Raw genomic sequence first — 12,836 nt, forward strand, 5'->3', positions numbered from 1 at the left:
GCTGGCCTAGATTGAGTAACTAATATACTAAATTCTGTCCACCAAATGATACTATTTGTTAGATGGTTTCATGTTCTTGAGTGTGACATACTGCTTTGAAAGGGAGGCTCAGGGGCTTTTCTTGCATTTCTTTAAGTGGATTGTTTTTCTATGGTGAAAGTTGATAGATCTCAGCTTGCTTCCTAAGGTTAGGTCACACGTATTTGTTAAATATAAACATGCACCACACACAGAGACAGATCTAAATTAATATTGAAACCAAATTGTGTTGCAGTGAGATAGATACTAATTAGCCTGGCTATTGAAATGTTCCTGTGGAAAGCAAAACTTACAATAATAGCAGATACATGGAATTTTATTAGTTGCGTATGGTAGCATCCACAGTGATCTAGCACTACACGGTGTGAAAAAATACTTTCTTTATTGCAAAACATTGGACACAAAAAAGAGGGTACAGCAGATTAAGATACTAAATCTGGTGCCCTATAGGCCCTCTGGTCCAGGGCTTTTATTGTCTCCTGAGACATCTCAGTAATGATCTGTCAAGTGGGATCAGGAGAAAGGGAGTTCAGAGAGAGCTGGCAGACAAGCTCCTTTGCAGTAAGTATTCTGGGAGAAATTAGAATCATGTGCCAAACACATTGCATCCTAGTGTTTTTAAAGTAAATACTGGTGTGTTTCAGGCACAAGTTAAATATGAAATTATGACATCATTCATAAATTCACTATAGATACACTTGACTTTTGTCTTTTTACGCTTCTTTACAGTAACTTGAGCCTGAATGATCTCCTCAATAGCACTGCACAAGGAGAACATCTGTGCTGCTTGGAAACTCCTTTTTTCTTCCAAAGCATTCACAGTACCTGCTTGCCTGTTTACTATGTATTCTTTGAGACTGTTCATCTATATGGTTTCTTACTCTAACTCTTGGCCTTTATTTCTGTCCCTACATGTGTTCCTTATTATCTTCTGATTTAGTGTTGTAACCCTTTCATCTCCAGTTACAAATATTAATGTCCCTTCCTTCAACTGAAGCCTGTCTTCCTCTATTTTAATCATGAAACTGCTTTTCTGTTCTCATTTAATGTTCTTGTTTAAGCTCTTCATCTTCATTATGGAGTTTTTTTTATCATTAGATGAGCTTATTCCGCATCTGCTCTTGTCTGTTATTGCCTATTCATTTGCGTAAATTCTGCTCACCTTGGGTGCTTCTGTTTTAGACTTATATCTGCATGTTATTACATGAAGTGTTTTACCTTGAAGTGTCATCTCAGAGTTACAACATTTACTTTGTCCTCCTCCATCTCTCTCATCAAAACCTTTTGGAGTTCTGGAAGAAGCTGACTACCGAGGGAATGTCTAAATTGAATAGCCTATTGGAGATAGGCAGGCTTGTTTATAAGAACTTCTTTTGAAAAAGAGCAGTTTAAAACTGAACAATAGTAAGCCATCAAAATGAACGTGTCCATTTACAGATTTACTCCCGAGAGACCTACAGCCTTGATTAAAGACATTGGATGGTACAGCAATGTAGATCGTTGCGGTTAAAGTGAAGGTGCTAAACCAGCACAGCCAAGTCTTTCATACTTTTCCTTTCTGCCCCTGTACAGATTCAGTCCTGTAAGGGTATGAGCTTTCTGCAGGCTACCGGACCCCTGATGGCACCATGCAGAACTCTTTACCACAACAGAGGGAGAGGAGTGTTGTTTTTATTTTCCTTTTCAGATAAAATTGCAAGATCTGAAAATCATATTCTAATATACTTGCCATGTTGAAATAGGAGTCATTTTTTGCATGAGGTGTTAGAATCTTTATAGCACTGATGGTGGAGGAGAACAATGCTTACTTTTTTTTAAAAAACATATACTACAAGAGAGTAATTTTTAGATGGTTTATGTACACAGAATTACAACATAGAGTGGTAGATTACAGTGCATCTTGTTAATGCTTCAGTACTTAACCTCTAGGAATCATTTTGAATTAGAACTGAAAACGAAAAGATAAAAATCTGAAGATTTTCATCAGATACCTGAAAGGTCATTTGTGATGTTATACCTAAACCAGCAAATGCTTTTCCTGCTATCAGTGGCAGCAAAAGGAAAAACATGTTCCTGCTTAATAGTTTGACAGATTTCATCACAAGAAGTGACAAGAGGCAAGCCAGAAAAGGGAGAGGCAGTCACTGTTATTTAAGCAATAACAGTGAAGGCAATGTACCATAGCTAAAAGAAGGAAAGCGCTTTAATTTACAATAAATTTGCAACACTGACTTCATGTCGTGTTTTTGCCAATTTGGCAGAGAATGTTAGACATTTTTGAAGGAAAAAAATCCTCAATACTGTTGTTTCTTAAATGTTCTTTAGGATAGAATAGTTTTAAAATCTAGCAAGGCCATTTTGACACTCAGTTGCAGGATTTCTGTTCTGTCTAAATAAGATTTGCATAATCATAGGAACATAAAACCATAAAAAAAATACTAAATTGTATCTTTTATAAATAAGCATACCTAGTGGAAGAGATGAAAATACAAGATGGCTTTAATGTTTCCATTAGCTTATCAAGTGCTAGAATGCTGCTAGTGTTGCTGACAGAATTCATAGTTTGTTTAATGTTCAAGTCCTAGAGAGTACCTGTTCTCCAGAATGCATACACTTTTCCATTTACATTAAAAACATAGCAGTGATTTTAAATGCTGTGAAATCAAGTTCAGATTGAATCTGGCTGAAAGATGCAATGACATGAACTAGACAGACTGCTGTTATCCTGTGCGCCTGATGAGGTGATGGAGCAGTGCAGATGACCACAGATAATACAATGGAAAGGACCTCTGATGTGATTCTATGTATTGTCGTTGCCAGAACGTTCACCTCCTCTGCCTTGTTCCTCCTGCTTTAAAAAGAAGACAATTTACTAGGGAAGAGAAGATTTTTCCATATCCTATTTAGTTTTATTTGCGTTTGGCCTAAAAGCTGTTTGGATTCTTGTATTATGTCCTATGCTATAAATAAATAGGCCTTGTAAATCAGGAACTTGCCCACCTGCAGTGTTTGAAAGACGTGCACTTTCATGCACTTAGTTACCGAAATAAATGTATCATTCACCACTGGCTAAGTTGTCACGTACTGTGTAGCTAGGGCATGCATTACAAAGAGTTTTACTTTTGTTTGTTAGTGCTAAAAAATGTAATTTTTCATGAGTATCAGAAAAGGCCACGTAAAAGAAACTGAGCAGTCCAGATATTTTTTGCTACGTGTGCAGTGTATGCACTGCAGTGTGATTCATACACTAATGCTGCTTATTTTCTTTCCTTTTGTGTAGTTACAACAGCAAATAGTAAGATTTTGCCCAGAAAGATTTCAAAACTGTGAAATTTTCTCACCCTTTCTTCTTTAAACTAACAAGTATCATCCTTCCAAACAGATTTTTGTCTTGTCTGACTCGGCCTCTGACTCTGTATGCCAAAGGGAGTCTAACCAAACATACAAATCCTTTTTCTAAGTACTAAAGCTCAAAATTGTTACTGGGATATTATTCCTTATGTGATATGACATGTGTAGGGCATCTAGTGGAAACCGGTTTGAGAGATTGGAAACGAATGTTCTTTTTTTTTCTGCTGAATATCCGCCAGCCTTCGCTAAATCATATTTTCACCAGAAGACCGGATGAAGCTTAAGACATAAAGTCACCAACAGCACATCTCGTTATACTTGGAAGTTACTGTGGGTTGTTGCATTGCTGAACTTTGCTACTACTAGAAGCCTGGAGCAATTATGCTACTAACATAGGTATCTTCTGCCATTTCAGAGGTGCCCTTGTTTAGCTGAGGTATCATCGCAGAGCTACCAGATATGGCTCAGGACCTACAGGAGGCTGTGTCCCTGTCATGCAGCAACTAGATAGTACCCTGGGACAAAAAAATTACTCTAGAAGCCTTTGTTTTCATTTAAAATCATTCCTTGTGCTCACAGGGAGAAACTTGAGTGTGTGACATGCGTGTATTTCACAACTCCTAAAATAAAAAATTATGAAGGTTGCTCCTAAAGAGTTGACAGTTCATATTTCCAATTCGAAAACTTTTCCAGAAAGTTTATAATACAAATATCTGGGCAGAATGTTATAGTTAACTGTAGTAGATAACTAAGGCTTGGACAACATTTCTTTTACTTGAATCCCATCTCACATTTTTTCTTCATATATTTGTAAAAAGGTTTCTATTGCTTTTTGGTTGTTTATTTTTTGGGGGTTTAGTTTGCAGGTTTTTTTACCATTGGTAGTCTGTGTAGCTTCTATCTGCATAAGCAGAAGATCTTTTTGTCTGAAATTATTTAGTTTCCAAGTAGAAGATGTTTGTATCAGGACATTGGTGGTGCAAGCAAAATTACACTTACTGTGCCCAAGTGTGTAAAGGCTGTGTTGTATCTTGCAGAAGCTCTGCGAAAGTGGTGTGTTAAGCATAAATAACCCACATGGTAAATAGTTCCTTTTTTGAGAACCAATTTGTTAGAGAAACTTAAGACATAAGAAATCATAGCTGCAGCTGGTGTATAGTGACGCTGCTAGATAGATTTCCTGTAAAAAACAAAACTATAAAAATAACTTTTTTTGAGCTTAAAAATCTTCAATAAGTACTTGATTATTTCAGCAAGTTAAAAATGTAAGTACTTAAATGACATGGCTGCCAGTTTAACTTGACTTTGAGACTCACCACTCTTCTATAATGAACAGCATTATTCTGGACAATCCCCAAGACAAGCAGAACCATGTGAGAGCTGGATGAAGAACAGAAGTTCTGTTCCATAGGAAAAGTCAGAATTTAAAGTTTTTGTTTCAAATTAAAATGAAATTATATTCCAAAATGTATTTCGTAGAAAAATCAATGAGCATTCCAACTCCCCTATAGTCATGAGCTTTAGTAACATTTCAGTCGGAGAAGAGACTCACCTGTGAAGTCAACACAAATAACTTTTGAATGTTCTAGCATTTCTTTTGATGGTTGTTAACTGCACATAGGTCAGAACCTTTTACCTTAAGTTTCAATGGATGGTAGAGTATGGGATGGTTATTAATGGCCTCCTTTCAAACCTGGTAAAGCTTCTATCAAATGAAGACATCTGTAAAGTGTTGGTTTGGAATAATCAATCTGTCTACATACTGACCTATTGTAATATGCTGCTGGGCCCAGCTCTCTCTTCTCCCAAAATAACATGTAGTTAGGTTCAGCTGTAGTTTCTAACTCTACATTCATAATCAGTAAACTTTGATTTAAGCTCAGCCCTTTTCTCCTCAATTTAGACAAGGCTGAGGGTTCTTGTTGGTATTTCACCTGGCCTTAGTGCTCACCACGGCTGTAAGCAGACACATTTTTTGCCGCTAGGCTGGATGTATCTCTGTGTTGTGACATTGAGCTCAAAAGCACTTGCACACTCATCAGTGTTCATGGCTCTGGGGAGTGATAGATTGTGCTTGTTCTTTCTTAATTCTGAAAGCAGAATATCTCTTAAAACCAGTAATATACTTTTCGTTAGTTTTATCTTATCTTAAAAGAAGAATTATTTATATCACTTTTCCAGTTTGGAAGTTCTCCCTGTGAAATAACATGTTTACCGTGTGTTTGGAAACATGGCTAAAGCAGTACTCTAGGTTGCCATGGTGTTTCCCTATATACAGTGCTCCACATGCTTATGGCTTAATATGAAAATGCTCACTTTCACACTGTTTCAACTGTTAATGTTGTGTTTGTCACTGTATATGCTAGGAACTAGTTCTGAGACTCCCAGGAGCTGTGGAGTTGTTAATCCAGGTGTCTTATCAGCTTGCTCTCTGGGGCATCAGCACAGGTATTTAATACTCGGGGTTTCCCATCTATTTCTTCCATCATTATCTCAAACAACCTAACAGTTTAAATGTATGTTTAGGATAATGACAAACTAAACTTGCTATATAAATATGTGATGTTATTTATGCTTCAATAAATTATTTGCTCTCAAGACAAATTGAGATTTTTGTTGAATTCATATAGCCACCCAATACCAAAATATCATTGCTTTTAACTTCCAGTTGGTGTCCACATTCATGATGCTAACCGGCAGTGACTGAACAGCATTAGAAATACTCTTTCTACTAGACAGAAATAACAAGGAATTTGGTACTGCACAGTCTTACATATTCTGCTAAACAAATACAGTAAGCCAACATAATTTGACAGTTGCTTTGGGCCAGTTAGGTAGCTGATTTGCAAAGAGTAAAGGAAATGAAAGAAAAGATATAATCGTATTTCTGTTAAAGTCATCAGCAAAGCCTACATACATTTTGGACCCAAGAGATACCTCAGGTGTTTTAAAAGTATGTTTCTCTATGAAGAGGTATTTTAGAATAACATTTTCTTATTCATTACACATGCTCCATTTAAATGTTAAGGACTCTTTTGGTAACAGACAGTGATTTAATTAATGGGCCCTTTTTTTTTTTTTTTTTTTTTTTTTTTGCTGTTAAGAGTCAGCATTAGGACTGGTTAAATTATATTCTGTTCTTTCATGTGCACTAGCTGCTATTGTACAGGCATCGTGGCTGTTACCCTTTGCAATTGAAAGCCTGATCTGGCCCATAGATTCTTCTAATATTTTAGCATAGAAGACCTCTATACTGTTGTGGGTGGGATGGAATGAGTGTTCCTGTTTATTTTCCCATTTTCCATGTTCTAGAGCTTTTACATTTTTGAGAAATGGGGAAGTTTGGATGGCACCATGGATAACAACTTTAAAATTCTGAGCAACAGGTCCAATCAGAGCCTTACAAATATGCTTGTGAAATTTGCATAGTGGAGGAAAATTATATGTTCACCGAGTAGTTACCAAAAAATACCCTGGAATGATTATGCAGATCCTTACTCTTTGATTGGCTAATGATAGGTTTTAGGCAATCACAGTAAAGGGAATAGCGCATTATGCAGTTATTTCAAAATTAACTTGTGCAAATCAGACATCTATAGTCAATCAGAATGCAAGGAAGTAGATAAATTTTTAGGGAAAAAATAGAATTATTTCAGGAAAGTAACAATCCTTGTGATCAGAAATGATTGATGCGTCTTTTCTGAAACTCTAAAAAAAAAAAATAATCATCTTCCAAGGATGGGAAAGCATGAAGAACATTAGTATAGATGTTAGGCCAAACTATACATAAGAGTTTTGGGGATTTAGAAAAAGATATGCCACCTATGCCAGCACTACCTGCATGGCCACTTTAACAGATGAACAAGTTTTAGTTTTGCTGTTAATTCAGAGTATAAGAGGTATACTTAAAGGCTTTGGGATTACATTTTGTGGTAGGATGTTCTCACAGTAAAGAAACCATTTCCCTTTGTCTCTGTTTGTTTGCCTGGACACCCTTTGAATTTATTTTTCTGAAATTGTAATTGGGAAGAAAGGTCCAAGTAGCAATTTGAGCAGCTAGGCAATATACAGATATTTTAAAGATTAATTTGATATTGCTGCTTTCGTTCATTGGCCTTGTGTGGGTAAGATCAAGGAAATTGTGTGGCCTAAAAGCTCCTCTAGAATAGTTCCAGATTGCTAAAAACCTGTGAGGACTTAATTATTGAAGTCTATTGCTAAAGACAGGCTGTTCTTCTCAAGGATCTTGTAGATGAAAAAGTTTGATTACTAAGTGCATTCCAAGAAATGTATGGCAAACTTAGGTAACTTGAAGGTTAACGCCCACACAGAAATTGACTAGAAACTGGTTTTATTCATATTGGGTTTGTCACATGGAAGTGATTTAAAGTTACAAAAGGATGTTATTTCTTTGAAATCTTTGCTGGAGAACCAAGGCTGGTTTATCGCCAGACCTTTGCATCTCGTTTTCTTGTTCAGAATCTTCCTTAACTTTCTTAAATAAATACTGACTGTTCTGTGCATACAAAAGCATTTATTCAGTTCATCCCTGATAAGGTTCATCTTGGAAAACAGAATTCCAGCTCTAACTGCGAGTAAATTATTTGCATTTTTAAAGCAGGAGAGGCATGCTTTTTAAGTCCTATCACCTTACTCTTTAGTGGTGCTGGCTGAGAAGTGATTTTTCTGTTACTTTGGATAGATGGGTTCAAAGAGAGTAGTAGCTTTGCTGATTTGATGCTCTTCACCTATTTGAATCAATTGAACATCTGGCCCTCTTTGGCTTTCCATCTGATGATTTTGTTTAAATTTTTGGCTTTGAGATAGAGGTCTGCCACAAAATTCAGCTCAAATCTGAATACGTAAGTAATGGGTGAATAATGGAGACTTACTGGTATGTAGAGCAGAGACAGTGTTACTCACCATGTAATTAAACACATTATTCCAAGTATGGTTTTCACTGTGCCAAATTGTGCTGCTGGACCTAATGTCCTTCCAGAGTCTGGAACACTGCTTCAGTATTTAGACTTCAGAAATCTGATTCCAATTTTAAATGTAATGCTAAAGTGACTTGTGTTTCTCCTTAGTGTTACAGAGAGTCTATGCACTAATATAACCTGTCTGGAAGTTCAAATATCTAAAATGTAAAGTTAAGCCTGTGGTAACATCTGTTGACTAGAATAGTTAATTGAATTTCCCATATGTGGATTTACGTGAAATCAATTCTGCATGTTTATATTAAAATAATGTTCATAAGATAGACACGGAAAAATTACATGTAATCACTAATTACCTGTAAGCTATTATCTTCACTATACTACAGACATCTTGCGAAATGTCGTGGTTTAACCCCAGCCAGCAGCTAAGCACCACACCGCCACTCACTCACTCCCCCTCAGCAGGATCAGGAAGAGAACTGGAAGAGGAAAAGTGAGAAAACTCACGGGTTGGGATAAAGACAGTTTAATAGGTAAAGCAAAAGCCACGCATAAGCAAAGCAAAACAATTCATTCATTCACCACTTCCCATCGGCAGGCAGGTGTTCAGTCATCCCCTGGAAAGCTGGGTTCCATCACACATAACCGTTACTTGGGAAGACAAATGCTGTAACTCCAGATGTTCCCCCTTCCTTCCTCTTCTCCCAGCTTTATTTTGCTGAGCATGACATCATATGCTATGGAATATCCCTTGGGTCAGCTGTCCTGGCTGTGTCCCCTCCCAACTTCTTCTGCACCCCCAGGCTACTCACTGGTGGGGTGGAGTGAGGAGCAGAAAACACCTTGACTCTGTGTAAGCACTGCTCAGCAATAACTAAAATGTCTTTGTATAATCATCACTGTTTGCAGCAGAAATCCAAAATATAGCCCCATACTAGCGATCATATAAAAAATTAACTCTATCCCAGCCAAAACCAGCACACAAAGTAAGGATTCTAGGTATGTTGAGAATTCAGCACCAAATCTGTTGGTGTGATATTTGGCTCTCCAACAGAATCGGCACACATCAAGTGCAGAAGACTAAAGCATCCTTTCAGTACTGCTTTTCACTATCACGTCATTTTGCTATGAGTCTCACGATCTTTGCTAAGCTCTAGGTGCTGACCTCTGGCAACGTTACCTTTGAAGGACAGCTTAAATAGTACTAAAAAAGTGAATTTTAGGTCTCCATTGTGCAAATAAAAGGTTTAAAAGATGAATACGATTTTCCAAGAAGGCAAATGGAATGCACTTTAAGTATTTTCTACTGTTTCTTGTTCCTGTCTTTTTCTTTTTTTTTTTTTTCTTCCCTCAAGGGCCCTTATGGATCCTTTACCAGATACCAGAACAGTTGTGGTTTAGCGCTACCATTCACAGAAAGTTCTAAATTTTCCTGTTACAAAGAGTTGGAAGTAGCGTGGCTCATGGCTGTTGCCACATGGAACTCTAGGTATGGAAGGGCAAGTCTTTATTGGAGTGTCGCTGTGCTACTTCTGGGAAGCTAGCAGCCAGAATGAATTAGCTACAGGGAGACTGCACAGGAAAGCTGTATGAATTAGTTTATCCTTTCATCGGGCTGTCCTAAGGACTGTGTTAGGAAATCTGTAATTCACAGGGGTTTTTTTGTTTGTTTTTTTTTCCCCCCAGTCTTAGTAAAAACATCCTCTTGTTTTTCTTTCAAGCCCGGTGCCATCAGATGGAATGTTCTCAGAAGGACTCCACACTCCTAGAGTTATGTCCCATACTACTGTTGGTTACACTAAAAGGGAAGAATAAAGTCTAAAACTTCCTTCATTTCCAAACGCAAACTGCATCAGCATTAAGTCCAGTTTAGTGGCATAAATTAGTGGCAGTATTTGTATTTTTAAATATTCTTTCTCTGTATTTTAGATTGATGTTTTACTCAATTAAAAACATTTAGAGTACATTATGTTGTAGATTTAATACATTTAGCGTTCAGGGCTAGCATGATTGACTTCTTTTCTATATTCTCTTGAACATTTTCATTAGCAGATGTTTGCAGTGAATATGCGCTCTATAGATAGATTGTGCACCGCAACGAGAAATGTAGAAGGTAACACAAAGGGCAAATTGTGTTATTGCGGTGTTACGGAACTATGGTTGCAAATTACTTGCTTTGAAAGGGCCTAAGTGACTGCGATAGCTTAGAGTAAATTGCTATTTTAACAGTGCGGAGGTGCTAGAATCTGGTCTCTAGCACGTTACCCTGTAGTACAGCATAGCTCAACTTCCTCTGCAATGAGCTCTGCCACTCATGCTCTGCTATAAAGATATTAAACAATGACTGAAACTTAATTACTATTTGACTGGCACTCAGATGGCTGTGATTCCTGAAGGAAAATTTTCCTATATGTAGTCCTTCAGTTGTCATCCTAAAATATTCTTGCACTAATTTGTATTTTGAACAATATTTAGGTAAGTATTACTGCTATTACTTGCCACAGAATTCCTGTGGGCCAGACCAGTGGTCCGTTTTTTCACCTTGGCTATAACTAGGTAGTGCTGTTACCTTTGCATATTGGAGAAACTCATTCCTCTCTATTTCTGAGTTTTGTCACATATAACATAATTGACTATAAATGAAAAAGTCAGGAATGACATCAAAATTTGCAAGACAACACTTACTGTAAAGAACCCTATGGAGAGATCAGTGCTAAATTAGAAAAATAACCTTACGTGACCCAATTTTTGCTCCTGCTCCTTCTCTAAATATCCATAACAATATGGTAAGACAGTGTGGCAGGTAAAGGCACAGGCCTGTTCTGTAGAAATGGCAAAGAACGAACAGAAATGGAAATCGTGAATAGTGCCATTGAACATTTGCACACACAAATTCAATTAGTAGCAACAGAAAGGAATGTTCAGCATTCTAGGAATAGCTGAGGGTCTTGCACAGCAGGAGAAGGGAGCAGGAGTAGGAAGGGTGAGTTTGTAGAGTTACACTAGCAGACTTTATTGGTGTATTTTATGGTAAATTGGGGGAAAAAATGGACTATTCTTGTCAGTATCACCTTTTTTCAGATCACATCATGTTATTCAAATTTCTGTATGCTCAGCATAAACAATGTTTATGACAAATCCTGCCAGTACCCAGATGGGTTCAGAAATTGGAGTACAATCAAAATATAAGTACCTTTGAAAAGAAAGTAATTTTTTATGCTGAGCCTACAGAAATCAGCAGTACAGAATTGAACAGTTACAGATCTTCATTGGTAATGGGTGAGTTCAGAAGTTGGAATACAATCCAAATATAAGTACCTTTGAAAAGAAAAAAATGATAGTAACTAGAAGAGGATTTATTATTAACAAGTTGAGACTTGTTAGTAATACATAGGCTGTACATGAATTCATTTTCATAGTTATTCATACTTTTTTTTTTTTTTGAGTACGCAGAGCCTTTATTTTAATGAACAGTAAGTGGAGTCCTGTTATTCATAAAGGAAGTCCTCATGCATTACAGCTAATGTTTAAGCTTTTAAAAAGTTGTCGTTGCATAGTTCAAGAGAACTTAAGATGCTTAATATTTCTCTGCAGTAAAATGCCAAAGGCAAATGCCAATTCCACATGTCAGTGTTTTTTCATCATCTATCTACAGTGAATACAATGTCACGGAAAAAGAATAATAAAAGAAATACAGATTTACCACCATTCTTCTTGCTTATCTCCTAAAGTAGCCATTAAAATCAAATGTTGCCTAGTTATTGTCAGGTTCTCCCCCTACTGTTTGTGATAGCGTTAGAAGACAATCCTCTATATGTTACCATTTAAAGCTCCTTTATGTGTTAAGTTTGTGTACAACAAAGGCAGGAGAGTAATTTTAATCAGACATGCAATATTAGATGCCAGTTGCAGCTCATAATAAAGCTTGAGGACCCCCCCCCCACCACCACCACCATTTACCACATGGTTTTCTAGATGCTAAATGCGCATTTTAATCTGAAAGGGAAGAGCAGAGAGCTCTCCTGTTTTTCAGCGACGCTAAACCCAGGGGCTCCAGTACGCTGCAGCCGAACGCCTCCTAGAACACAACGTGAAAAGCTGCAGATTAACTGTATTTAGATGCACTGGCTTGATGTAACATCAGCTTGCTTGAATTAATGTCCTGTGACAAGCCCTCCCTTGCAAACCTTTAGAAGCAAACTGTTCCTTTGTCTACAGTTTTAAGCTTGGCTACAGCCTCTGGTAGATTCTGCATTGTTTCTCACATACTGTTTTTTCGACAAAGTTGAATCATCATCTATGAAGGACTAACTACCCAAAGGGTATAAACCCAGTTGGTAGTGGTTTATTCAGCTTTGACACTTCTCAGTGTGATCCTTACTGCCTTCTGTAAAACAAGCGGGCAAGGGAAAGGCTCCAGAGACTTTCTTCTATTCATTTCTGTAATAGTTTTCTTGCCACGGGAGGCTTAAGAAGATTTGTACTGCTTGCTTTCTTTTCATTAGCAGT

General features: G+C 37.2%; 1 protein-coding gene across 4 annotated transcripts in view; it reads left to right on the top strand.

Moving 5' to 3' along the window:
• The window catches only part of ZNF385D (zinc finger protein 385D), a 472,992-nt gene that overhangs the window by 199,025 nt on the left and 261,131 nt on the right, over positions 1-12,836 (top strand). The gene's annotated exons all lie outside the window — the stretch shown is intronic.

Source organism: Falco punctatus (assembly GCF_963210335.1).
Source record: "Falco punctatus genome assembly, chromosome: 4".
NCBI classification, from domain to species: domain Eukaryota; kingdom Metazoa; phylum Chordata; class Aves; order Falconiformes; family Falconidae; genus Falco; species Falco punctatus.